This window comes from Chiloscyllium punctatum, chromosome 16, assembly GCF_047496795.1.
Source record: "Chiloscyllium punctatum isolate Juve2018m chromosome 16, sChiPun1.3, whole genome shotgun sequence".
Classification (NCBI taxonomy): domain Eukaryota; kingdom Metazoa; phylum Chordata; class Chondrichthyes; order Orectolobiformes; family Hemiscylliidae; genus Chiloscyllium; species Chiloscyllium punctatum.
The window spans coordinates 37,343,743-37,369,883 of record NC_092754.1 but is presented as its reverse complement, the minus strand read 5'-3'; positions in this window follow the sequence as shown (position 1 = coordinate 37,369,883).

Genomic DNA, 26,141 nt, shown 5'->3' with positions numbered 1-26,141 from the left:
AGGTGGGGGAAGGGGAAATGAGGAAGCTGTTGAAGTCCACATTGATGCCCTGGGGTTGAAATGTTCCGAGGCGGAAGATGAGGCGTTCTTCCTCCAGGCGTCTGGTGGTGAGGGAGCGACTGTGAAGGAGGCCCAGGACCTCCATGTCCTCGGCAGAGTGGGAGGGGAAGTTGAAATGTTGGGCCACGGGGCGGTTTGGTTGATTGGTGCGGGTGTCTCGGAGATGTTCCCTAAAGCGCTCTGCAAAGAGGCGCCCAGTTTCCCCAATGTAGAGGAGACCACATCGGGAGCAACGGATACAATAAATGATATTAGTGGATGTGCAGGTAAAACTTTGATGGATGTGGAAGGCTCCTTTAGGGCCTTGGATAGAGGTGAGGGAGGAGGTGTGGGTGCAGGTTTTACAGTTCCTGCGGTGGCAGGGGAAAGTGCCAGAATGGGAGGGTGGGTCGTGGGGGGTGTGGACCTGACCAGGTACCTTCTTGTATTTGTGCCTTGTACAAGATGATATTTAAATATGCCCTCTCAGCATTAAGTGACAATTTTGTCTGTCTCAGTGTGCATTGCTCTGATCTCCATTCCGCTCCATTGCATGAAGAATAATATAGATGCTTGTTCCTCTTCTGTCTCCTGGGCACCACTGAGTTCCCTTGAATCCTGAGCCAACAGTTCCCATCACAGGCCAGCATAAGCACTTGGTTATTATTCAGCCTTGAATCTATTGATTAATATTAGAATCATAAAATCCTTATAGTGTGGAAGTAGGCCATTCGATCCATCAAGTCTACACCAACCCTCCAGAGGGCATCCCACAAAGACCCATCCCTGCCCAATACGTGTAACCCCCATATCTCATGGCTAATCCACTTCGCCTGCACATCCCTGGACCCGACGGGCAATATAACATGGCCAATCCAACTAGCCTGGTCACCTTTGGACTGCGGGAGGAAACCGGAGCACGCGGAGAAAATCCACACAGACACAGGATGAATGTGCACACAGCCGAGGCTGGAATCGAACCCAGGTCCCTCATGCTATGAGCCACCTTGCCACCCTCACTGTTGAGACAGTGATGTCTGTTTCTAAGCCTGGAAGTCGAAAAGCAGTTTCTCTTGTTTACAGATTGAAGAACCGATGCACAGAATGAAACATCAGAGCTGCAAATCAGGAGTAAGTAAAGAGAGGAACAACATTAAGTGAATCACTGAGTGCTCATATATTTTGTGATTTGCTTCCTTCCTTGTGATTCAGGATATGTGGGGAAAGAGAATCAAATCACTCAGATGTTCACACTTTCATTGTCTGTGAAATGAAAAGTTTAATATCAGAGAATCTCCGAAGTATTGGCAAATTGCCCTGGTAATTTACATCTGAGTTTGTTTAATATCTGAATAATAAATGTCATTTTATGCTGTAATTAATTTTTAAAAAACACACGCACACAATATTTCTATCAAAGGTTTCTCTTACAACTGTTTGTAATTGTTTGGGATGCTAATTTGCTAATGATTACTTACACAAGCTCGGATAAACTGACTCTTCTTCATTAAATGCAATGATTCGATTCTTCAATAGTTTATTTATCCTACTGGCGTGTTTGTGTGAATTGGAGTAGCAAGGGTGTTGAATTATTCTAATTCAGCTGGCTATCTTTGGTTGGCTTGATGCAATGCTATTAGATGGCATGAATTCACAGATGGTACATATTGCTGACCATCTGATTCTAATGGGTGTTTCCACATCTTGCTGAGAGTTATCTACAGTGTGGTGAAGGAACATTGCCATTCCACTGGACAGGGCAAGGATGGAACATGTACGTGCTTACATAATCACTTTGAAAATTGCATCTTCGTGTGGTCCAAATCCCCTCCCAATGTCTGACTATTATAGCCTCTCCATGTCATCAATTCTAGCCTTTTCACATTCTCAAACTTTAAAGACTCCTATTCATTGCCGTGATTCCAGCTGTCTCATTCCGAAGCTCTGGAATTTTCTCCCTAAACCTCTGCATGTCTCCAATTCCCTTTCTTCCATTGAATCAAATGTTGAAATGTTCAACTAAGCATTTGCTCAACACACCTCATATCTACTTACGTGGCTCAGTGTCAAATTTAATTTGATAACACTTGTGAAGGCCTTAAGAATCTTTAGTTTGTTGTAGGTGCTACATAAGTGAATGCTGATGTTGTTTCCAATTGCTTACAGGAGCTAAGTGTCACCACTAACATCAAGATCACTCAACAGGTTTATAGTTTTTGAATAATGCTGCTTGTTCTATTTTAATGGTATTGCCTTTATGTATAAATTTACTTGCTATCAGGGATAGATCTTCTTCAGCAGTAGAATCTATGCTATGCTTATAGCAGGGTGGATTACTTAGCTCACAAATAAAAACAGAAATTGCTTTTCCTGCAATTTCTGTTTTTGTTTCTAATTTCCAGCATCCGCAGTTCTTTCAGTTTCTATTTGATTCATTTGACTGCCTGAGATAGTTCCCTTTTACAACATCTTGTATTTATACTTAACATAGTGAAACCTACTAAGATGCTTCACGGGAATATCAACAGACCAAAAAATTGATGACGGACTGACAGAAGTAACATTGCAGCAGGTCACCACAAACTATAGGCTTCAGGGAGGAGAAAGGGTTGAAGGTGTGATAAGGTTTGGGGAGGGAATTCCATTGTTTCGGACCCAGAGAGCTAACGATCTGACCCCCCAATGGTGAGAGTAAAGGGATTGGAGATTTATCCCAATGTAATCTCCATGTCTTGGGCTGTTAATGTATCTTTAATGTGGTTGTATTGTTTGTCGAACGGAACTTAGCATTCAAGGGGATTGGGAGCGTTGGTTGAAACGGGGCAGTAAGATAGCAAATTGAACACTGCTGCAGGATGCTCATTCAGGCCACAGTCCAGAATGCAAACTCATCTCTTCTTCCAGTTTATTAGCCTTTCATTCGTTTTCTATGTCAGTTGGCAATACTAATCACCTGTTTGCTAAGGTACAGGTGGCATGTCACTGAGTTTTAACAAATAAAAATGGGAAGTGTAGTGTAACAATATAACTGCTGTTCTTTGTCTGCCTCATACAGTAAAAACACCTGGGTAAGCGTGTTTTATGAGTAATAAACTGCTTGAAGTTTCTGTACAGAATATTTCACAGGCAACATTCCAACAATATAACATTGCCCATCAATATTTGTATTAAAGTTAGGCTCCCATAACAATCTTGAGTGTTCCATAAATCAGGTATACATGACCGAGCGACAATTACTTTCATTCTACTCAAGAGCAACAGGGAGTTCTACAAGATCAGTGGATGACCTTTCTCAAAGGGAGAATTCACCAGATATTGACCCACGTCATTATAATCTCAAATCTTTGACAGACATTCCCTCTGGATGCCACTTCCCTCTGGGATACAGGCATGTGTGATTGCTCCTTAAATACGTTGTTAAATTATTTTTAAAAATGTAGGTGTCTTGGATAAATCTTAAAGGCATTCATTTTAATTTATTGACAATAGCCCTGGCAATATTGATTGAAGCAGAGGATTAATTCCCCAAACATCCTTGACAGCCAAGCTTAGAAGAAAAGTCTGCAGTACGTCGACGGAAGATTAGATTCTCTGAGTCATTCTAAATGCCAATTCACTGGGCAGTTTTGTGTTATGGACCATTCTCATAGAACATAGAATTGTACTGTATAGGAACAGTGTTGTGCTGAAAATGACACCAAATTAAACTAATCCCTTCTGGTCCATATCCCTCCATTGTTCGCATATTCATGTACTTATTTAAAAGTCTCTTAAACACCTCTCTCAGATCTGCCTCCACCACCACCACTGGCAGCATGTTTCACAATCCTACCACTGTGTGTGAAAAAACCTTGTTGCTCTTTGAACTTTTCCCCTCTCACCTTAAATGCATTCTCCTCTTGGCATTGCATCCAAAAAGGGTGGACGCTAGGAAACTGTTTCCGTTAGGTGAGGAGACTAGGACCCGTGGACACAGCTTTAGAATTAGAGGGGGTAAATTCAGAACAGAAATGCGGAGACATTTTTTCAGCCAGAGAGTGGTGGGCCTGTGGAATCCATTGCCGCAGAGTGCAGTGGAGGCCGGGACGCTAAATGTCTTCAAGGCAGAGATTGATAGATTCTTGTTGTCTCGAGGAATTAAGGGCTACGGGGAGAATGCGGGTAAGTGGAGTTGAAATGTCCATCAGCCATGATTGAATGGCGGAGTGGACTCGATGGGCCGAATGGCCTTACTTCCACTCCTATGTCTTATGGTTTTATGGTCTTAAACTCACTTCCCTTAAAATGTGAACTGGTCAGAGAGAGAAGACTGTACATTTTCATCAAGACTAGATTCAAATCCAAAAACCCATGGGATTAACAATTTGAAGTCTTGAGGGATCTCCTACCCCCAAGACTTCCAACACCATTACAGTGTTTGAATTACATGCGGTATCCAGTTAACTAGATTAGATGAGATTACATTACAGTGTGGAAACAGGCCCTTCGGCCTAACAAGTCCACACCGACCCGCCAAAGCGCAACCCACCCGTACCCCTACATTTACCCCTTACCTAACACTATGGGCTATTTAGCATGGCCAATTCAGCTGACCTGCACATCTTTGGACTGTGGGAGGAAACCAGAGCACCCAGAGGAAACCCACGCAGACACGGGGAGAACGTGCAAACTCCACACAGTCACCTGAGGCAGGAATTGAACCCGGGTCTCTGGCGCTGTGAGGCAGCAGTGCTAACCACTGTGCCACCGTGCTACCTAGCAGCTGAGTTAGCAATTGACCACTTCAGCAAAGTCTCAATATTGATTGTCGAAATGGGACAATAACAGCGGCATCAATTTTCAAAGGAGCATTTGCAGTTCTGTCTGCCCTCTCCCCATTTTATTGTGGGAATACAGTTCATAAGTAAGTGAAAACACGGTGTGGTAAATATGCCAGTAATTCAAGGCTTATGGTTTTGAACACTCTGCAACACAAGGGATTTCCATTCATCATGTATGAGTTTGCGATGACTAAGTGATCAAAGCTGATTTTATTAATTAGCTGCCAATTCCCTACCAGTGCATTGTGGGACTACCAGGATGGAAGAAAGTGAACAGGATTGACTTTGGTCTTTTTCTCATTTAATAATTCCCAAGTACCTAAATAAACTTGGAGTCCAAATATTGTTTGTAATAAAAGAGTGAATTCAATCTAAAGTCATGTTTTGCAATCCTACTGTTGATACATTATACAAAGAAAATTCATCCATTATTCAGACCCAGCTGTCTCTAGTGAGACAGAAACATTGTTTTCCATTGCTTTTAATATTGGCTGCTTATTGGTTTGAGCAACTCCCTCATCCCAGTTTTAGTGCATAGTCTTAATTACATCCAATTTGGTTCTGGTGTACTGCGTATTGTCATTTGGGTTGCTGTCACAGCCAACCTAAATGAGATGAAATTACTTGGATGATGCTTGCAGAATAGAACTTGGGAAATATTACAATAACTTGGAGCTGCCTGTGTTCCTGTAGCTCTCCATAATTCTGAATGTAAATGAGTGAAAAGTTAGACAAAATTTCATTGGAGGAAGTGAACATATAAATGCCTGACTTTAGTTAATGAACCTGTTTCAGTGCAATAAAGTCCTTGTCACCTCAGACTGAATATCTTCTTAATTCACCATGCGCATCTTGTGTTGTTATTATACGAGACATTGAACATTTTTGATAGCTTCGATGGAGCAGATAAAGAATAGATAATGCATAATGTAATGACTAAAGAACCATTTTTTTGTTATCCATTTCTGGTATTGAAAGAAACATAAACGGATTCTTTGTGACATAGTGAACTGGAACACGATCTGACTTTGGCGTTTTATGGTAATGCAACCTGAGGGATATGAAGAGTTGCGACTTAAGCATGTTTGTGTCATTTCAATCCCACTCCTCGTGCATACAAAATCAATTGGAAGTGAACTTTCATAGCGATTTTGAACTGAGAACTTGCAATGGACATCTGACATCAGCATAGTTACTCAAACAAAAGTTTTTCTGTATAACCCCGCACACTGTAAATATGAAGCAAAAAGTACCCCCTTAACAATTGAATTGAATTAATTGAAATTGATTTTATAATAGTTAATAATTTGAACTGGCAACATATTATACAATGACTAACTGAACAGTATGAGGACTATGATGGCTAAACTGAAGAACAACACTCTGAAGGGTTACAATCTCTGGATTATTACAGGAACCTTGTGAAAATAGGGATTGACTGTTCAGAAGGATGAAGATGTAGCTGAAGGAATGATGTGATAGGGAGGAATTTCCACAGGAGTTTTTGAGGGGCTTGGTGTCAAGGGAATCTAACTTTCAGTTAACTTTTAATTCAACGAGTAGAGTGAGCGTTACTCTCTATTTAACTCGGTGTCCCAGGAGTGTTTCATGGGAAACTGTTGAAAGAGCCTTGCTCTCTGTTTATTTCTCATTCAAAGGGTGGGGAGAAGTGCCATTCCTGGAACACTGGCACCAGTGCAACGATAGGAAAGTATTGTACCATTAAAATGGGATCCTCCTGAACTATACTGGAACCAGTGTCCCAGCAACATAAATGAATAGAGCAGTCCCAGGGTCTTGAATAGTTAGTGGGGAAGCTTCATCTGGAAAAGACAGTAAAGGTAGTTGTTCAAAAATAAATGGAAGTGAAGAGAAAGTCGAGTTACAGTCAGAAAGTATGTTTTAGATGCCATGTGAAAGTTAAAATTGAAATGATGTAGCTAAAGCAGGAGGGGGAGAAAAGGAAATGTGAACATAAAACATTTGAGGTGAAGGACTGTTAAAGGAGTGTGGCCCGATTAAGTGCTCTGGCGCAAACATGAACCTTAAGGAAGAAAAACAATAACGAACTGCAGATGCTGGAAGTCAGAAACAAAACCAGAGATTGCTGGAAAATTTCAGCAGGTCTGGCAGCATCTGTGTTTATCCACTTCAGAGAGAATATCGGCATGGTGAAGCAGGAACCCTGGGAGCAGGAAGAACAAGCTTCAAGTTCAGAGTTACCAGCTGTGACCCGGGCAGTATCAACTTCTTTATCAGCCTGTGTTTTCAAAGCTGATTTTTAAATTAGTGCACGGGCAGAAGCATTTAAGATCTGTAAGTTTACTCAGCAAATTGGAGGGGAAGACAGGTCTTGTAGAATTGCATGCACATATTTTGTATTTCAGTGATAATGGACCAAGTTTCATAGTAAACAACGTCGCACTATTAGTGTAAAATGAGCCCCACTAAGTTACCAAGTAAATCAGACACACATGAAAATGACACTTACAGTGGCTCCAGGTGGGATGCTGTTCAGTGAGCCAAATGCTTATTTCTGCACTGCTGAGAGAAAGGCGAGTTAATGTTTTCGGTTCAATTACCTTCTTCAGAACTGATGTTAGCTAGGAAAAGTATGGTATATATGCTGAAGAAGGGGTGAAGGAGAGGGGGGCAATAAATATAGGTGGAGATGGAACCCAGAAAGAGAGAAAAACAGATGAGCAGACAAAGGCATGGGTAAAGGTCAGCCTGAGAAAATGAATAATGGGACCATTAGTGGCTGACAATGGGTTGTTTGTGGTAGCAGCCTGTGTAATGACAGGGCCTGATATGATATATCCACATTACTGCAGTGCCTTATCCCCATTACCACTCACTAAATCTTCCTGCACTCTCCATGATGCCTTCAAATTCTTCCTAAAGTACAGTGCTCAAATTGGACACAATCTTTCAGTTGAGGCCAAACCAGCATTTCAATACTTTTGGAAACAGTGTCCCCAAAATCTAAAATCCCTTCTGCTTCATTATGTGCCTTTTTTAACCTTACAACCCTCACCTCTCTCTTCGCCTGCTCTTCAATTTCATGTAATACTGAACCATCAAACGCAAAGTGCTGTACTTGGCAAAAGCAAAGCCTGGACGGTTGATGAGATAGAAAACCGAATAAAACTAAAAGAGAAACCTGCAAAAATGCAAAAGAAGAAAGAACAGATCATGACAACTGGAAAAGCTCGTTGGATTTTTTGGAGTAACTTTTGGATCTTGAGGTGAGATTCTCACGAGGCAACAGTGGGTTGACTACTAAAGGGTTAATCACTTGTTATCGATCTTATTAACTTCACATCTCAGCTCATTAATACGCAGCTTTCTATGGTACCACCCACTGTATGCAAACAAAAATGTTCAACGCAGAACTCAGAGCAACTTCAGCACCATGCTTACTCCACACAGCCCTTGGTCGGTGTTGTTCCCCAGTGTCCGTTCTTGCTTGGAAGATGTTAAAGTGTGGCACAGAAAATCACGAGGACTCATAGAAAGAAATGCTCCATTGAATTTGGTGATAATGGAAACAGAGAAGTGCTGGCCAAACCTAACAAGTCTGGCAGCATCACTAGAGGGAGAATCAGACGTAACCAAAACCGAGATTGCTGCAGTAAGTCAGCAGGTCTGGCAGCATCTGCGGAGAGAGAAAGCAGAGTTAACATTTTAAGTCCAGTATGACTCTTCTTTAGAACTGGAGTTGACGCCGATTCCAGTTTGGATCTTGTTTGGAATTGGAGTTAACTCTGTTTCTCTCGCTCCTTCTGTTTTTTCATTTCAGATTTCCAGCATCTATGCTCTTGTATGAAACTTGACAAAGTTGACAGTTAGGCAGAAGTGGATACTGCAGGTGCTGGAGATTAAAGTCAAGGTTAGCGTGCGGCTGGAAAAGCACAGCAAGCCAGGCAGCGTCCGAGGAGCAGGAAAATAGATGTTTCGGGCAAAAGCCTGATTAAGGGTAAGGAATAGCTCAATATTCCTATGTAATTGATGGATATATCATATGACTGTTCTTTCACTGCTGTTGTGTTAAAATATTGGAACTCACTACTGAACTGTGAGCGTCTCTGCCCCCCACTGGGACTGCAGTGGTTCCAGGAAATGGCTCACCACTACCTTCCTAAGAGTAATTAGAAATGGGTGACAAAACTGACTCAACTATTGACACCCACACCCCCTGAACTAAGAAAACAGAAAATACTAAAAAGCACCTGCACAAAACAGGGCTTCCCAATGGTAAATTGTATAAGACTAACGAGACGTTGGTCATTCAATGTTTCTGACTGCTTGTTTTCATTGGCCACGTGATTCTGTGATCCCAGCAACCCATGGAACCAAAGGAAGAAAAGTAATCCATTAGCCCCTTGAACTTATTCTGCCATCCATTTGCATTGCAGTAGATCTGTATTTTGATTACCATTCCTTATTATTAACTGCCCCTCTCCCACACATCTCCATTTGTAACAAAACAGAAATTGCTGGAAAAGCTCAGCAGGTCTAGCAGCAACTGTGGAGAGAAATCAGAGTTAACATTTTGGGTCTAGTGTCCCTTCCTCAGCTTTATTTGTAGTCCTGTAACTGTAGTTTCTTTAATTTTCAAATTGCTTTTCAAAACAGTGGTTCTCAATGTTAGATGACTGCTCTGAATTCACTTCTCACAGCCCTTGTTCTGTGATATACCCAATTATCAGATCATCCTTGGAAGTTGTTAAAGTTATATTCCTCTGCTATAGTTCGGAAGCATCAAAACAGTGATTTTGTATAAAGTGGATCTCCACTGACTCTTATAAGAGCAAGGAGAACCAACCCCCCCTGGTGGGAAATGAAAATTGATAGCTATCTGGGAGTTATGAATGACCTCACAACATTCTAAGAGCAGCCATAAAACAGATTAATTAAACTTTGTAGTGAAACACTCAAAGCTAGGTTTGATGAAAATTCTGGTGGATATTCACAAAAATCTATGACTTGCTTATGATTAGTAAGAAGTTTTACGATATTTGTATTGTGTGTTCCTTTAACAGACTATAAGGATTAACAGACTATAATTATGTACTGTCATAGACACTGAGTTGGATAGTCTTACAACACATAAATTCTTAGAATCATTGAATCCCTACAGTGTGGAAGAAGGCCATTCAGCCCACACTGACCCTCTGAAGAGCATCCCACCCAGACTCAAGCTCCCTCCCTATAACTCTGCATTTCCCCATGGTTAACCCACCTAGCCTGTACATCCCTGGGCACCATAGCATGGCCAACCCATCTAACCTGCATATCTTTGGATGTTGAGATGAAACTGGAGCACGTGGAGGAAATCTGCACAGACATGGGGAGAACGTGCAATTGCACAGAGACAGTCAGCGGAGGCTGGAATCAAACTTGGGTCCCTGGTGCTGTGAGGCAGCAGTGCTAACCATTGAGAGTCCGTGCTGCCCTGCACCTGTAAAATGTTGAATTGTCTGTGAAGTTTCAGTAATATTTGTATTCAAATTAATATGGAGCTTCACCTCCTAGTTATTTGAATGGGTATAGATATTTCCTAATTTACCAATTCAGGGATGTTATTACACACTTCTGGGGCAGGTTGGACATGAACCCAAACCTCTTGGCTCAAAGATAATATCACTACCACTGTATGACAAGTGTCCTTATGCCAGATGGGTATGTAATAAACTATCTTCCTGGCTCTGGTGAGAGCACTGGAGAAAGCAGATAATCTTGAGGATGTGTTCTCATTGATGTTATGTAATGCTCTTTTCACATTCTGATTTTTTAAAAAATTATGCATTCTACTTGCATTTTTTAGTCTTAACTTAGTTATAATGGTGAAAGGCAAGTTGCAGACAAAGATTTCAAGTGACACATCTTTATCAATAAGTTATTACTAGTTCGCGCTCAGTTCATGTCAGTTCAGCTCTTGCCTCAAGGTTTGAACATTGTAGATTGACATGGTAGTAAACCTCAAGATTACATTTGTGGGCAGCATGGTGGCTCAGTGGTTAACACTGCAGCCTCACAGCACCAGGGACCCAAGTTTGATCCCAGCCGCGTTCAACTGACTGTGTGGAGTTTGCACATTCACCCTGTGTCTGCGTGGGTTTCCTCTGGGTGCTCCGGTTTCCTCCCACAGTCCAAAGATGTGCAGGTCAGGTGAATTGGCCATGCTAAATTGCCCATAGTGATAGGTGCATTAGTCAGAGGGAAATGAGTTTGGGTGGGTTACTCTTTGGACGGTCGGTGTGCACTTGTTGGGCCGAAGGACCTGTTTCCACACAGTAGGGAATCTAATCTAGAATGGTGCTGGAAAAGGAGAAAGTGAGGACTGGAGAGGGGTGGACAGGTTGAGGCAGTTAATGTCGCAGCGGCAGTTGGCTATGAAGAGATCGAGGGCGGGTTAATCGCTCCCGGATTAACGAGTTCAACACGTGGCGAGACATCGAACAATTCTTCTGCTGCCTTCCCCTCCGTGCCTACTTCTTCAACCAGGATTCTTGCCCACCCTCTGACGACCCCTTCTCCTGCCTCCAACACACCCCATCCACCTGGACACCCCGTGCTGGCCTCTTACCCGCCCTCGATCTCTTCATAGCCAACTGCCGCCGCGACATTAACCGCCTCAATCTCTCCACCCCTCTCACTCACTCTAACCTCTCGCCCCCAGAACATGCAGCCGTCCACTCCCTCCACTCCAACCCCAACCTCACTATCAAACCGGCAGACAAGGGAGGCGCGGAGGTAGTTTGGCACACCGATCTTTATATTGCTGAGGCTAAACGCCAGCTCGCGGACACCTCCTCCTACTGCCCCCTTGACCATGACCCCCCTTTCACTACCAAATCATCATCTCCCAGACCATCCATAACCTCACCTCCTCAGGGGATCTCCCTTCCACCACCTCCAACCGCATAGTCCCACAACCCCGCACCGCCTGTTTCTACCTCCTGCCCAAAATCCACAAACCTGACTGCCCCGGCCGACCCATTGTCTCAGCCCATTGTCCTGCCCCACCGAACTCATCTCTGCATACCTCGACATGGTCCTGTCCCCCTTAGTCCAAGAACTCCCCACCTACGTTCAGGACATCACCCACGCCCTCCACCTCCTCCATGATTTTCGCTTCCCCGGCCCCCAGCACCTTATCTTCACCATGGACATCTAGTCCCTATAGACGTCCATCCCCCATCACGAAGGCCTCAAAGCCCTCCGCTTCTTCCTTGCCTGCCAACCCAACCAGTACCCTTCCACTGACACCCTCCTTCGACTGACTGAACTGGTCCTCACCCTGAACAACTTCTCCTTCCAATCCTCCCACTTCCTCCAAACCAAAGGAGTAGCCATGGGCACCCGCATGGGCCCCAGCTATGCCTGCCTCTTCGCCGGATATGTGGAACATTCCATCTTCCGAAGCTACACTGGCACCACCCCCCATCTTTTCCTCTGCTACATCGATGACTGTATCAGCGCTACCTCGTTCTCCCACGAGGAGGTTGAACAGTTCATCCACTTTACTATCACCTTCCACCCCAACCTCAAATTTACCTGGACCATCTCAGACTCCTCCCTCCCCTTCCTAGACCTCTCCATTTCTACCTTGGGCGACCAACTCAACACGGACATTGACTATAAACCGACCAACTCCCACAGCTACCTAGATTACATCTCCTCCCACCCTGCCCCCTGAAAAAACGCCATCTCATATTCCCAAATCCTTCGCCTCTGCCGCATCTGCTCCCAGGAGGACCAGTTCCAATACTGAATAACCCAGATGGCCTCCTTCTTCAAAGACCGCAAATTCCCCCCAGGCGTGGTTGAGGATGCTCTCCACTGTATCTCCTCCACTTCCCGCTCCTCCACCCCTGAACCCTACCCCTCCAATCATCACCAGGACAGAACCCCACTGGTCCTCACCTACCACCCCACCAACCTCCAGATACATCATATCATCCGTCGTCATCTCCGCCACCTCCAAACAGACCCCATCACCAAGGATATATTTCCCTCCCCTGCCCTATCAGCGTTCCAGAAAGACCACTCCCTCCATGACTCCCTCGTCAGGTCCAGACCCCCCACCACCCCAACCTCCACTCCCGGCACCTTCCCCTGCAACCGCAAGAAATGCAAAACTTGCGCCCACACCTCCCCCCCTTACTTCCCTCCAAGGCCCCAAGGGATCCTTCTATATCCGCCACGCATTCACCTGCACCTCCACACACATCATTTACTGCATCCACTGCACCTGATGTGGCCTCCTCTATATTGGGGAGACAGGCCGCCTACTTGCGGAATGTTTCAGAGAACACCTCTGAGACACCCGGACCAACCAACCCAACCGTCCCGTGGCTGAACACTTTAACTCCCCCTCCCACTCCACCAAGGACATGCAGGTCCTTGGCCTCCTCCATCGCCAGACCATGGCAACACGACACCTGGAGGAAGAGCGCCTCATCCTCTGCCTAGGAACCCTCCAATCACAAGGGATGAATGCAGATTTCTCCAGCTTCCTCATTTCCCCTTCCCCACACCTTGTCTCAGTCCCAACCCTCGGACTCAGCACCGCCTTTTTGACCTGCAATCTTCTTCCCGACCTCTCCACCCCCACCCCCTCTCTGGCCTATCACCCTCACCTTAACCTCCTTCCACCTATCATATTCCCAACGCCCCTTCCCCAAGTCCCTCCTCCCTACCTTTTATCTTAGCCTGCTTGGCAAACCTTCCTCATTCCTGAAGAAGGGCTTATGCCCGAAACATCGATTCTCCTGCTCCTTGGATGCTGCCTGACCTGCTGCGCTTTTCCAGCAACACATTTTTCAGCTCTGGTGCCGGAAAAGCACAGCAGGTCAGGCAGCATCCGAGGAGCAGGAAAATCAACATTTCAGGCAAAAGCCCTTCATCAGGAATGTTAAAGTCATATTTCTCTGCTGTAGTTCAGAAACATCAAAATAGTTGTTTTGTATGAAGTGGAACTCCACTGACTCTTGTAATAGCAAGGAGGACCAACTCCTCTGGTGAGGGTTTCATTCCTGATGTAGGGCTTTTGCCTGAAATGGCAATTTTCCTGCTCCTCGGATGCTGCCTGACCTGCTGTGCTTTTCCAGCACCACGCTAATCTTGACTCTAATCTCCAGCATCTGCAGTCCCCACTTCTGCCATGGTAGTAAAGTCTGACCATTCCATACCATACTGAGGTACAAGTGTATATTTCTAAATAGGATGTTAATGCAAGGCCCTGCTTGTTGATTCAAGTAAACTTAATGGCACTATGGAAAATGGAGCAGAGTCATTCTCCTCAATCAGTGACAGAAAACTAGATGATTAATCAGCCACTTGCAGTATGTGGGGTCCTGCTGTGTACAGTACAGACCAAGAAAATATTTGGTGATTCAAAACAGAGTCTGATTAACAAAGTTTGTGGCCCCAAGTACCAAGAACATCTCCTGCTCTCCAGTTCAATGGGCCCATCTAATTGTACAGGGACCCTGCAGAGGCTGAATATTTACTCAGATCCTCGGCATGAACCCCAGCATCCTGTGTGTCATTAAACGCAGAATGCTGGAAAAACTCAGCAACTCATTGGAAGATTCATTCCAGACCCAAATGTTTCTCTATCCACAGCTGCTGGCTTAGTGGTTAGTATCTGCTTTCTGCTGTCTGTGTGGAGTTTGCACATTCTCCCTGCGTCTGCGTGGGTTTCATCCTACAGTCCAAAGGTGTGCAAGTCAGGTGATTTGGCCATGCTAAATTGCCCTTAGTGTTCAGGGATGTGTAGGTGCATTAGTCAGGGGTAAATATAGAGTAATGGGGAATGGGTTTGGGTGGGATGGTCTTTGGAGGGTTGGTGTGGAGTTGTTGGGCTGAACGGCCTGTTTCCACACTGTAGGGATTCTAAGATGTTGCCAGACCTAATGAGTTTCTTCAGCAATATCTGTGTTTGTTTCAGATTTCCAGTATTTTCCCTCTATTAGCCTGTGTATTAATCTTCATTTGAAGTAAGGCTGGGTACAGAACTTTAATATTTCATTTCATCGTGATGTAAATATATAAAACAGAAGTTTAAGATCAAACTCAATTCAATCTATCTAATTTATCTTGGTGTAATGAAGAGCACAGCTGTGACCCACTGTCATCGAGTTGGACAAGATGCCATTTTAAGTCCCACATCTAAAGTCTTTAGGGTTATGATTCTTTTTACTTGGGGTTATCGAGAACTTATGCACCAATTCAATCGACAGACAGTCCCTGAGTTACAAATGGGTTCCTTTCCTGAGTACGTTCATAATTTGTATGCAAGTCAGCACACAACCCTCTCCAATATAAAATAGCCATTCATAATATAAGCAAACATTCGCATGTCAGATCTTTAAAATTAATATTAATACACTCCTGTATAGGAACTTGTTTATAATTATGAGGATTCGTAAGTCAGACATTCATGAATTGGGAACTGCCTGTATAAGGTTTTATTGAATTTACAGGACAATTAGGAAGACTACACAATTTAGCATTAGTTGTAGAAGCTCTACAAATTACAGCTGCAACATAATAATGTTGCAGGAGATAATAACACCTCCAGCCACTGAGTGAGGATCACCTGTAGCTGTTTGGAATTCTGAGCCATCTCCTCCTCCCCTTGACTTCTCTTCAACGTAGCCTTTATACATTTTTCCAAAGGCAGGCAATATGTGACCACATTGTCCAGTAAAGGTCTGTTTTGAAATAAATTACTCAATGCAGCTCAAATTCTTTCTTTGAACCATTAAGTCAAAGGGGGAAAGTGAGGACTGCAGATGCTGGAGATCAGAGTCGAGAGTGTGGTGCTGGAAAAACACAGCAAGTCAGGCAGCATCCGAGGAGCAGGAGAATCGACATTTCAGGCATAAACCTTTCATTAGGATGAAGGGCTTATGCCCAAAACATTGATTCTCCTGCTCCTCAGATTCTGTCTGATCTGCTGTGCTTTTCCAGCGCCACACTCTTGGTTAAAGCCCATTCTAGCAACGTCTGCTACAATTAAGAGAACTTCTACACATACCGGCTGAGGTTTAGACAGCTGAAGCTTTTGCAATCCCGTTCTCATCCAGGCTGTTTTCCACAACTCTTTTGAAAGTTCTCATCTTTGGTTTGTAAACTAGCTTTCAGAATTTTCTCATTCATATTCCAGGTAACATTTGTGCCAGGCAATGACCAACTCCAATGAGAGAGTACCTCTCACTTTGATATTCAATGGCATCACCATGGCTGAAACCTGCACCATCAATATCCTGGGATTTACCATTGACCTCAAATGGAACTGGATTACTCACATAAATAATATTTATATAAGAGCAGGGCAGAGAGCTCCTGACTCCCCAAAGCCCATCTATCATCCACAAGGCACAAGTCAGGAGAGTGGTAGAATACTCCCCACTTGCCTGGATGGGTGCAGCTCCAACAACAGTCAAGAAACTTGACACCATTCAGGACAAAGCAGCCCGCTTGATTGGCACGACATCTGCAAACATTCACTCCCTCCAGCATTGACGCTCAGTAGCTAATTAATGAACACTAATTAGTTAACCTTGCAATCCAGCAAGCGTAATGAAATGCAAACGTAAAATGCAGCTGTTTAATGTGTTTAACTCTCCTTAAGTGGACTTTGCTTTTTCTCATCAGTCTACTGGTTCTTCATTTGTGGAAAGGAAGCTTGCAGCTTTTTTTTTATGAATTTCTTTACTTTGAACCTATTTGGCCTTGCAAAGTATACTAGTTAAATTTGGTCAAATTTCAGTGAACAAAGTTTTAGAACTTTTGCTAATGTCATTTCAAACATCTTGACTTCTACAAAAGCCCTTATAGATTTTTTTTATAAGCAACAGGACTGTGTCTAGAGGTGTGGGGACATAGGTAAAGTAGTGTTACTTCTGCAATTATAATTATTTATGCAAGGTAAATGAACTCACACCAGTGTGTAATTGTTTCAACTAAGAGCTGAGTCAACAAGAATGCAAACTATATGGAGGAAATATATAATTGTTTTTGTATTAGCTAAAATTGTATGCAAGAATGAAACGTGACTGCAAAACAATGGTAGATGTTACAGACAAATAGATAAGGTGCTGTGAGGATGTAGGTTAAGCCAGATATGCTTGCACAAGCAGTAATTATAAGCATCTGTTTCCCACTTTTACAGAAGCCACAGGAACAAACCCCAATTAAAAGGTCATAAGGATTAGTATGGTTGGGGAAAGCACAGATGGAGGGAGTAGATAATGGTGAAGAAAGGATAATACCTAACAAAGTTTGGGAGAAGATTTGTAGCTCAGGTGCTCGTTGTTGTGGTTCTGTTCGCCGAGCTGGGAATTTGTCTTGCAAACGTTTCGTCCCCTGTCTAGGTGACATCCCCAGTGCTTGGGAGCCTCCTGTGAAGCGCTTCTGTGATGTTTCCTCTGGCATTTATAGTGGCCTGTCTCTGCTGCTTCCGGTTGTCAGTTCCAGTTGTCCACTGTAGTAGCCGGTATATTGGGTCCAGGTCGATGTGTTTGTTGATAGAGCCTGTGGATGAGTGCCATGCCTCTAGGAATTCCCTGGCTGTTCTCTGTTTGGCTTGCTACAGTGGACAGCTCGAACTGACAACTGGAAGCGGCAGAGACAGGCCACTATAAATGCCGGAGGAAACAGCACAGAAGCGCTTCACAGGAGGCTCCCAAGCACTGAGGATGTCACCTAGACAGGGGACGAAACGTTTGCAAGACAAATTCCCAGCTCGGCGAACAGAACCACAACAATAACAAACAATGGGCCACAGCGGAATGTGGTCAAATGGCCTTGTGAGGCCAGAAATAAGCATTTTATCACAGACAAGGCTGGATAAGGTCAGAGATAAACAGGAGTAATGGGTGCCGGTCTAGACAAGTGGAAGATGTAAAATGGGAGGAGCAATGGGATAAAAAAAAGGAACCAAATTACATAAATATCGTGAATTTGTTGAATTCAGTGTGTGTGTGTCCCTGCCTTGTAGACAGTGGACACCGCACCCTCTTGCAAGGGTAAAATAAAGGACACTACTGATTCAGATCTTGTCTCGGGCTGAAATTATTGAAGTGAGTGAGCTTTGTTTCTCACAGAGGGTTCTGTGTTCAATCACCTCACTACTTAATGAATTGACTCTACGTTCTTTGTGTATTACATTTTAACCTCAGAAAGAGAGGGTTCAACAGACCTTTTACTAAATACCTGTAACCAGTGATTCTCCAACACAGATTTTATTTTCTCTTGTTCAGGGGATACAAGTGTCACTGGCTAGGCCGGTATTCATTGTCCATCTCGAATTCACCATGAGAAATGGGTGGTGAGCTGCCTTCTTGAACCACTGCAGTGCTGAGGCTGTGGGACACTCACAATGCAGTTAGAGAGCTGGTTCCAGGATGTTGGCCTAGCCAGAGTGAAGAAATGGTGATATATTCAAGTAGGGATGGTGAGCGGTTCGGGCACATTAAAACACAAAACAGATTTGTTAGCACTGTTTGAAAATCCCTATTTTAACTTGCTTGAATAAACTGTGCTTTAAAGCATCATTATTAAACAACATCACTTAGCAAAGGGTCAGTCAATGGCTTCCAATTGGTGACAAATGAATGATGGACAATGTCATCCTGTTCATAATAGCTCCTTCTGTGTTGCCAGTGTCAGAGGGGATGGATCTGGAAATCATTCCCCATGTGACTCCTAGCTTGAGGTGGGCAATTGGCTGTAGAAGTGTCCCATCCCAGAGTGTCCCATGCTGGTGAAGAGATTATGCTCGAAACGTTGACTCGACCTGATCCTTGGATGCTGCCTGACCAGCTGTGCTTTTCCAGTGCTGCATGTTTTGTCTCTGATTTCCAGCATCTGCAGCCCTCATTTTCTCCTAGTCCATCTCCATTCACCAGTTTTGCTCCGAGATGCCCAAAAACCTTGCAAGTTCCTTGAGCCATGGTGTCTGAACAGTAAGCAAACAGCATCACTCAGGGGACAAATACATTAGCTGTACACACTGCTCACAGACTGAACGTGAGGTTTTTTTTTGACATGTTTTAATCTCAAGCATCCTGTGCTGCAAGGGAAGGAAATATAAGCAAGAAAACTCAATTCCTGTTGAAGCTTTCCAGTCACATGTGCTTTAGATTCATTCTTTTCTAAGTGACCTGCTCATGACTGTACTTAATCTATTCGCAGTCAGTGGGCCTGACCTCTGCCTCTTGTTCATTTGATTGTTGCTTTCACTGCTGACCTCACAATGCGCAGTCTCTCAGCTTTGCGCATTCAGTATTCTAGTACTGAAAGCTATCCAAGTCATTTGACTGCAGGGAGTTGTTTGTTTGGTTAAATGCCACACAGATTGGGTTTTGTTTCCATCTATCTTTACAAATGCTTCCCCTGTGACTCCCTGATTCATTTAAACTTGTTGTGTGGAGCACACTCGGGAAGTCTGTTGTCATCCATCTAGTAACCTGCTCCGTCTAGCCGATCAGAGCTGTTGGCATAATTATCACAATACTGCTTGATTTGTCATTTCTGTTACAATGTTGTTCTCCTCCATTAATCCAAGAGATAAAAGCATTTACAACTCTTGTCATCACTCGACAACCAATGAAATACTTTTGATTTGTGACGACTGTTGTACCGGAGGAATCACAGTGGCGGATTTCTGCACAGCAAGATCCCAAATGCTGAAAAAGAGCACGATAGCCTGCTGGATTAGTGATGTTGGCTGAGGGAAAAGCATGTCTCAGAAAACCAAAGGCAGCTCGCTTTCCCTTTTATTAAATCAAGCAAGAGGTTTGTTTAACTCCCTGATGGGAAAGCAGACTCAACCCTGGGTTCAACACCTTATCCATTAGACAGGACCTCCCTCAGTGCTACACTCCCACGGCCCTACAACCAAGTACCAGTTTCAATTATGGGCTCAATGTTCTGGAACACGATTCAAATTCTTCTGGCACAACTCGTCTTCATCCATTTCACTCATACAGCTTTGCAAAACATAGGTTCAAAATTTACAGTTGTTTACCAGTGATGTATTAACACAGCTATCTTGGGTGTAGTAAAGGTCAGCCCAGTTAGTCAGGCAGACTGCATTAGGATGTAGAACATAGAATAGAACACACATGGCTCATGATATTGTGCCAAACAATTCCTGAAGAAGGGCTTATGCCCGAAACATCGATTCTCCTGTTCCTTGGATGCTGCCTGACCTGCTGCGCTTTTCCAGCAACACATTTTCAGCACTGATCTCCAGCATCTGCAGTCCTCACTTTCCCCCAAACAATGACACCAAATTAAACCAATGCCTTCTGCCTGCCTTTAGTCCATGTCCCTCCATTCCTTGTTTATTCATGTGTTTATCTAAAAGCCCATTAAATGCTCCTATCATATCTGTCTCCACCACCAGCCCTGGCAGTGAGTTCCAAACTCCTACCACTCTCTGTGTAAACACTTGCCTGTCACATCTGCTTTGAGCTCCCCCCACCCCCCCCCCCCCCCTCCCCCCCACTCCCCCACCTTAAATGCCATAGATGGTGCCTTTCGGAAAGGTAAATAGTGGAGATGTTGGCCACCAACAGAACTTTACCTCCAAGTGGGTGTTTGTGGACACAACCTCAGTGATGTCAATGAAAATGAAAATAGGAGCAAGATTGATCCAACATTCCCTCCTTCGCATTATTACACATGGCAATATTAGCTCGGTTGCTATTCTGTGGGAGACTTTCACTTAATGATCTCCAACCCCATCCTGGAGTCAGGATACGTATGCTTCACACACAACTGGAAGATGCCTCATTCATTTCTCAGCTGTTAGATGATCTGCCAAAGTCTCCGGGATTGTAGACAGGAAGCACAAAAGGTGGGATTACATTGTCTATGATATTGGGTGTAAACATAGACCTCAAACACTTTGTAAATGCAAATCAGTGGTCCACCCGCAACATTGATAGCAAAGTTCATTCCCCAATATCGGAATAAACATCTGGAAGTGTAAAACTTGCTCCTTGTGCTCAGTTTGCAGCATGGGTTAGAGCTCCAAGGTAAATAGTCATAGAGTCCTATAGCACAGAAACAGACCCTTCAGTCCAATTCATCCACATTGACTAGATAGCCCAACCTGACCTATGCCCATTTGCCAGCATTTGACCCATCTCCTTCTAAGCCCTTCCTATTCATATACCCATCCAGCTGCTTTGTAGTTGTACCCACCTCCACCACTTCCTCTGGCAGATCGTTACATGTCCACACCACTTTGGTCATAACATTGAGCATAGGAGTTGAGACATCATGTTGTGACTATACATGACGTTGTTGACGCCACTTTTGGAATATTGTGTGCAGTTCTTGTTGCCCCTGTATAGGAAGGATGCTGTTAAACTTGATAGGATGCAGAAAAGATTTACTAGAACGTCGCTGGGACTGAAAGGTTTGAACTATAGGGAGAGGGTGGAGAAGCTAGAGTTTGCTGAAATTCAGCAGGATACTTGGAACTGGTGGTGTAGGCTATTGCCAGCTGGTGGAATCAGCTTTCAGAAACTTCTCGAGTGACTGCTGGTGCTGACAATCCCTCTTCACATCAGCCCATCCCAACGGTACACTGTTTACAATGTGCCAAATTCCTATCCACTCATGGGAAATAGCAGGTATTGCAATGGGTGAGCTGCCTCTATCAAGAAGATGGTTGTTAGATCATAAAATCACAAGAATAGGAACGGAGCACCAGTAAGCCATTCAGCCCATCATGTCTCCTCCTTCATTCATTAAGGTCATGGTGGATCTGAGATGCCTGAATGAGTGGAGCTCCAACAACACTCAAGAAGTTTGACACCATTCAGGACAAAGCAATCCTCTTAATTGGAACCACATTTACAAACATTCAAAGCTTCCACCACTGACGGTCAGTAGCAGCAGTGTGTGCTATCTACAAGATGCACTGCAGATATTCACCAAAGTTCCTTAGAGAGAACCTTTCAAACGCATGACCACTTCCATCTAGAAGGACAAGGGCAGCAGGTACCTGCGAACACCAGCCCCTGCAAGTTCCCCTCAAAGCCACTCACCATCCTGACTTGGAAATATATTGCAGATCCTTCTCAGTCGTTGGGTCAAAATCCTGAACTTCCCTCCCTACTGACATTGTGGATCAACTCACAGCAAGCGATTCAAGAAAGCAGCTCACTAACACCTTCACAAGGGCTATAAATACTGACCAGCCGGTGACCCCACGTGTCAAAAATGAATTTTAAAATATAGCACTTTCATGTTTGCCCATTATATCTACTGAGTCTGTTGTAATCAAAATTCTGACTCAGTGGGCCATAAGTATATTCAATGATCTAACCTCCACAGACGCTGTTCAAGATAATTCCAAAAACTACCAGTCCTTTGAGAACCTTTCTCATCTCTGTCTTTGATGGATGAGCCTTCCTTTTTAAAATGTGCCCCCCTAGATCCAAATGCCCCCACAAAAGGAAATAGCCTCTCAGCATCCACCCTGTCAATACCCTCTCAGAATATTTTACCTTTCAATGAGATCACTTCTATAATCTCCAGTGAGTATAAACTCCCCCTGTTGAAGCATTCCTTAAAGCACAATCCCTTCATCCCAAGAATCAGCCAAGTTCAACCTTCTCTGAGCTGTATTCAATTCAAGTATATCCCTCCCTCAGGAAACCGAAAGAGTGAGCTGTGTTCTAGGTATGGTCTTACCAGCGTTTTGTAAAGATGTAGCAAGACTCCACTAATGAAGAGAAGGAGCATGTGCCCCATTGGTCAAACAACATCAGCATTGCAAGATTACTAAAATCCAATCTGTGTACCTCAACCTGATTACACACGGAGAGAATCTCCTCTGGGATGGTGCAGGCAATTGAAGCTCGAGAGATGTCAGATGAGGAGTCATCACGATTGGCAGCTGCTGGAGAAGGATGTGTGAATCTGACAGAGTTATTACCGAGGCACGCCTTAAGATCTTGAAAGAGTAAAATTAACCATCCAAGTCCTTCTCATAGCAACTGTGACAATGTCAGTTACATCAGTGTAGCTTCTATTTAGTAGCAAATATGCCATGAGGTAAAAGTGGTTGGTACCGCCAAATGCATGATGAGCAATTCAGCAGACAAGTTCATATCAAAACAGAGCTTGTGATATGTGAATCCTCACTGTAAACCACCATGTTGTATTGAGAATTTTTATCAATATTATTGTATCCTTCCACTAATTTCTAGAGCTCATTGGTGAGCTATAACATATTCCCAATTGTATATGGAAGTGTATTTACTTGTTCAGCTTCTAGTACCTAATTTGGAAGCTATTTTGTATCTTATGAATTGTTTGCTCCAAGATATGCAGTACTGTATGTTTTATTTGGCTCATTCCTGAAATTGGTTCTTCCTCTTCCTCCCACTGGCTGTAGCTTTGATATTGATGCACACTTTAATGGTACAGCTAGAGCTAAGAGTTCAGTAGGGCTTTTTATGTTCACTGAGCAAAACCAGGGGAGCAGAATTCTCCAGACAAACCCAGTACATGACAAGGGCAGCATGGTGGCTCAGTGGTTAGCTTTGCTGCCTCTCAGAACCAGGAACCCGGGTTCGATTCTAGCCTCGGGCGACTGTATGTTTGGATTTCCTTCGGCTGCTCCGGTTTCCTCCCACAATCCAAAAATGTGCAGGTTAGGTGAATTGGTTATGCTTTATTGTCCATAGTGTTCAGTGATGTGTAGGTTAGGTGATTCCTGAAGAAGGGCATTTGCCCAAAACGTCGATTCTCCTGCTCCTTGGATGCTGCCTGACCTGCTGCACTTTTCCAGCAACACATTTTCAGGCTAGGTGCATTAGTCAGAGATAAATATAGAGTAATAGGTTAGGGGAATGGGTCTGGATGGGATACTCATTGGAGGGTCGGTGTCGACTTGTTGAGCCAAATGGCCTGTTTCAACACTGTTGGGATTCTATGATCAATGGGAAGGCCTTAGGAATCGTGAGAGATTAACTGGATAAGGAGATAGAATGGGGATAAACAGACACTCAACAATGCCAGAGAGAGTTCAGCAGCCCTTGCTTGTGTGAATGAAGATATCTAGTTCAGACTGGAGACATCTGTTTCTTGCATGATATGTACTGACAAGCTTAGAATTCAAATATGTGTGTATGTAACCAAAGGTGCATAAAATAGATGAATTTCTTGTAATCGGCAAAGTTCGATTCCAGCTACTCTAGGATGGATTCTCCCTGCAATAGTTTGATTAAACAATGAACCCGTACTCAAGATCCCTGTGGTCAATCATTCATAATAATCCCAACGATTGTTTCTTGTTCCCTCTGGCAGTTGTCTGTTATCTATGTCTCTAATAACCGTCTTCAAATCTTTAATTGCTTTTTCATGGATGATTCTCACTGTCTGTGGTTTCAGTTAACTCCTCCAGTTTTTACCACATCGTTAATAATGGATTTCTGACTTACTCTATGGCTGGAATAATACATTTTTCTAAATGTCCTACTTTCATCAGACCTTGCCTGCTTAACATTCTAGAATGCCACTTTACCACTTTAATACTGACTTTGTGAATTCCCTGTGTCTGCAAACTTGATTTAAATTTCTACTGTGATGCTTGTTTTCCTTACTGCGGCCGTGTCTCAAGTGTTTTGCTGTGGTCAGGGTGTTCAATTCGAAGTGTAAATACTTTTGTTAACTTACAAATTTCCCAGTCTGCAATCCAGTGCCATTTTTAAAGTTTTCTCTCACCTGTCATTTTTACCTATTGGAGATTCAGATATCAGCGCGCTCTCTGGCGAAACCCTGTCTTGGAATTGTTCCTATCAATTTAGGTGACTCAGGGAATGATGGAGTTGCTGATGACTGCAAAAGGATACGACAGGATATAGATTGGCGACTTGGGCACAGAAATGGAAGATGGAATTTATTCAAGACAAATGCGAGGTGATGCATTTTGGAGGATCAAACATAGGTGTGAATATGACTGTAAATGGCAGAACTCTTAGAAACATTAACATACAGATGGATCAGGGCATGTAGGTCCACAGTTCCCTAGAAGTGGCAACACAGCTGCCCAAGGTAATGAAGAAGGCATATGGCTTGCTTACCTTCATCGATCTAGGCATGGAGTACAAGAGATAGCAAACTATGTTGCAGCTATATCAAACCCTTGTTAGGCCACATATGGAGTATTGTGTGCAATTTTGGTCACCACACTACCAGAAGGATGTGGAAGCTTTGGAGAGGGTGCAGTGAATGTTCACCAGGACGATGCCTGGTCTCGAGGGCTTTGGCTATGATTAAAATGACTCAGATTGTTTTCACTGGAAAGACAACGGCTGAGAGGAGACCTGATAGAGGCCTACACAATTATGAGAGTCAGAGAAAGGGTGGATAGTCAGAAGCTATTTCCCAGGATCGAAGTTCCAATTACAAGGAGGCACAGGTTCATGGTGAGAGGGGGAAAGTTTAAGGGGGATGTGCGAGGGAGGTTTTTCACCCAGAGAGTGGAAGGAGTTTGGAACACACTGCCAGACCAGGTGGTGGAAACAGGCACATTGGCGACATTTAAGAGGCATCTGGATGGTTACATGAATAGGGAGGGAATAGCGGGATACAGAAAGGGCAGGTTTGTTTTATAGTTTATTTAGGGCATGATGATCAGCACAGGCAAAAAGGACCGAAGGGCCTGTTCCTGTGCTGCACTTCTCTTTTGTTCTTTTAGTTCTTTTTGAATCACTGCCATCCAATGCTATCTGCCATTGACTTGGAATGACTTAAACTTCAATTCTAAGGCGTTCCTAACTCTCCTGCTGTAGTGTGTCTCTTACCGGTGCGAAGATGCTTTTACCATTTTGCCTTGTTGAAGCTTGACACAAGTTTGTCTTCTGGAGGGTTTCTGAATGTATGGCTCTTCTTACACCTGACTATCTGAATGAGCAGGAATCTTCAATCCATGTCTAAAGAGATCTTCAGACTACCGTCACTGCTAACACATGGTATGAGGCAGCTAAATGGGGAATCCATACCGGTGCTCACCATGTTGTATAAGGCTGTCTCGAGTAATACTCTCCATGGGGTCGGGTTCACCACCATCATTCTTTTTTAGGGTAGGGAACTATGGGATCGATATTGTCTGGTGTGATATTGATCTAAAGAGACTAAACTCTTGTCTTAAACAAGACATAGTATATCACATGATAACAACGAAGTAGATGTGACAGTGATATAACTAAGGTTATGAGCAGGGCCTGGATGGTA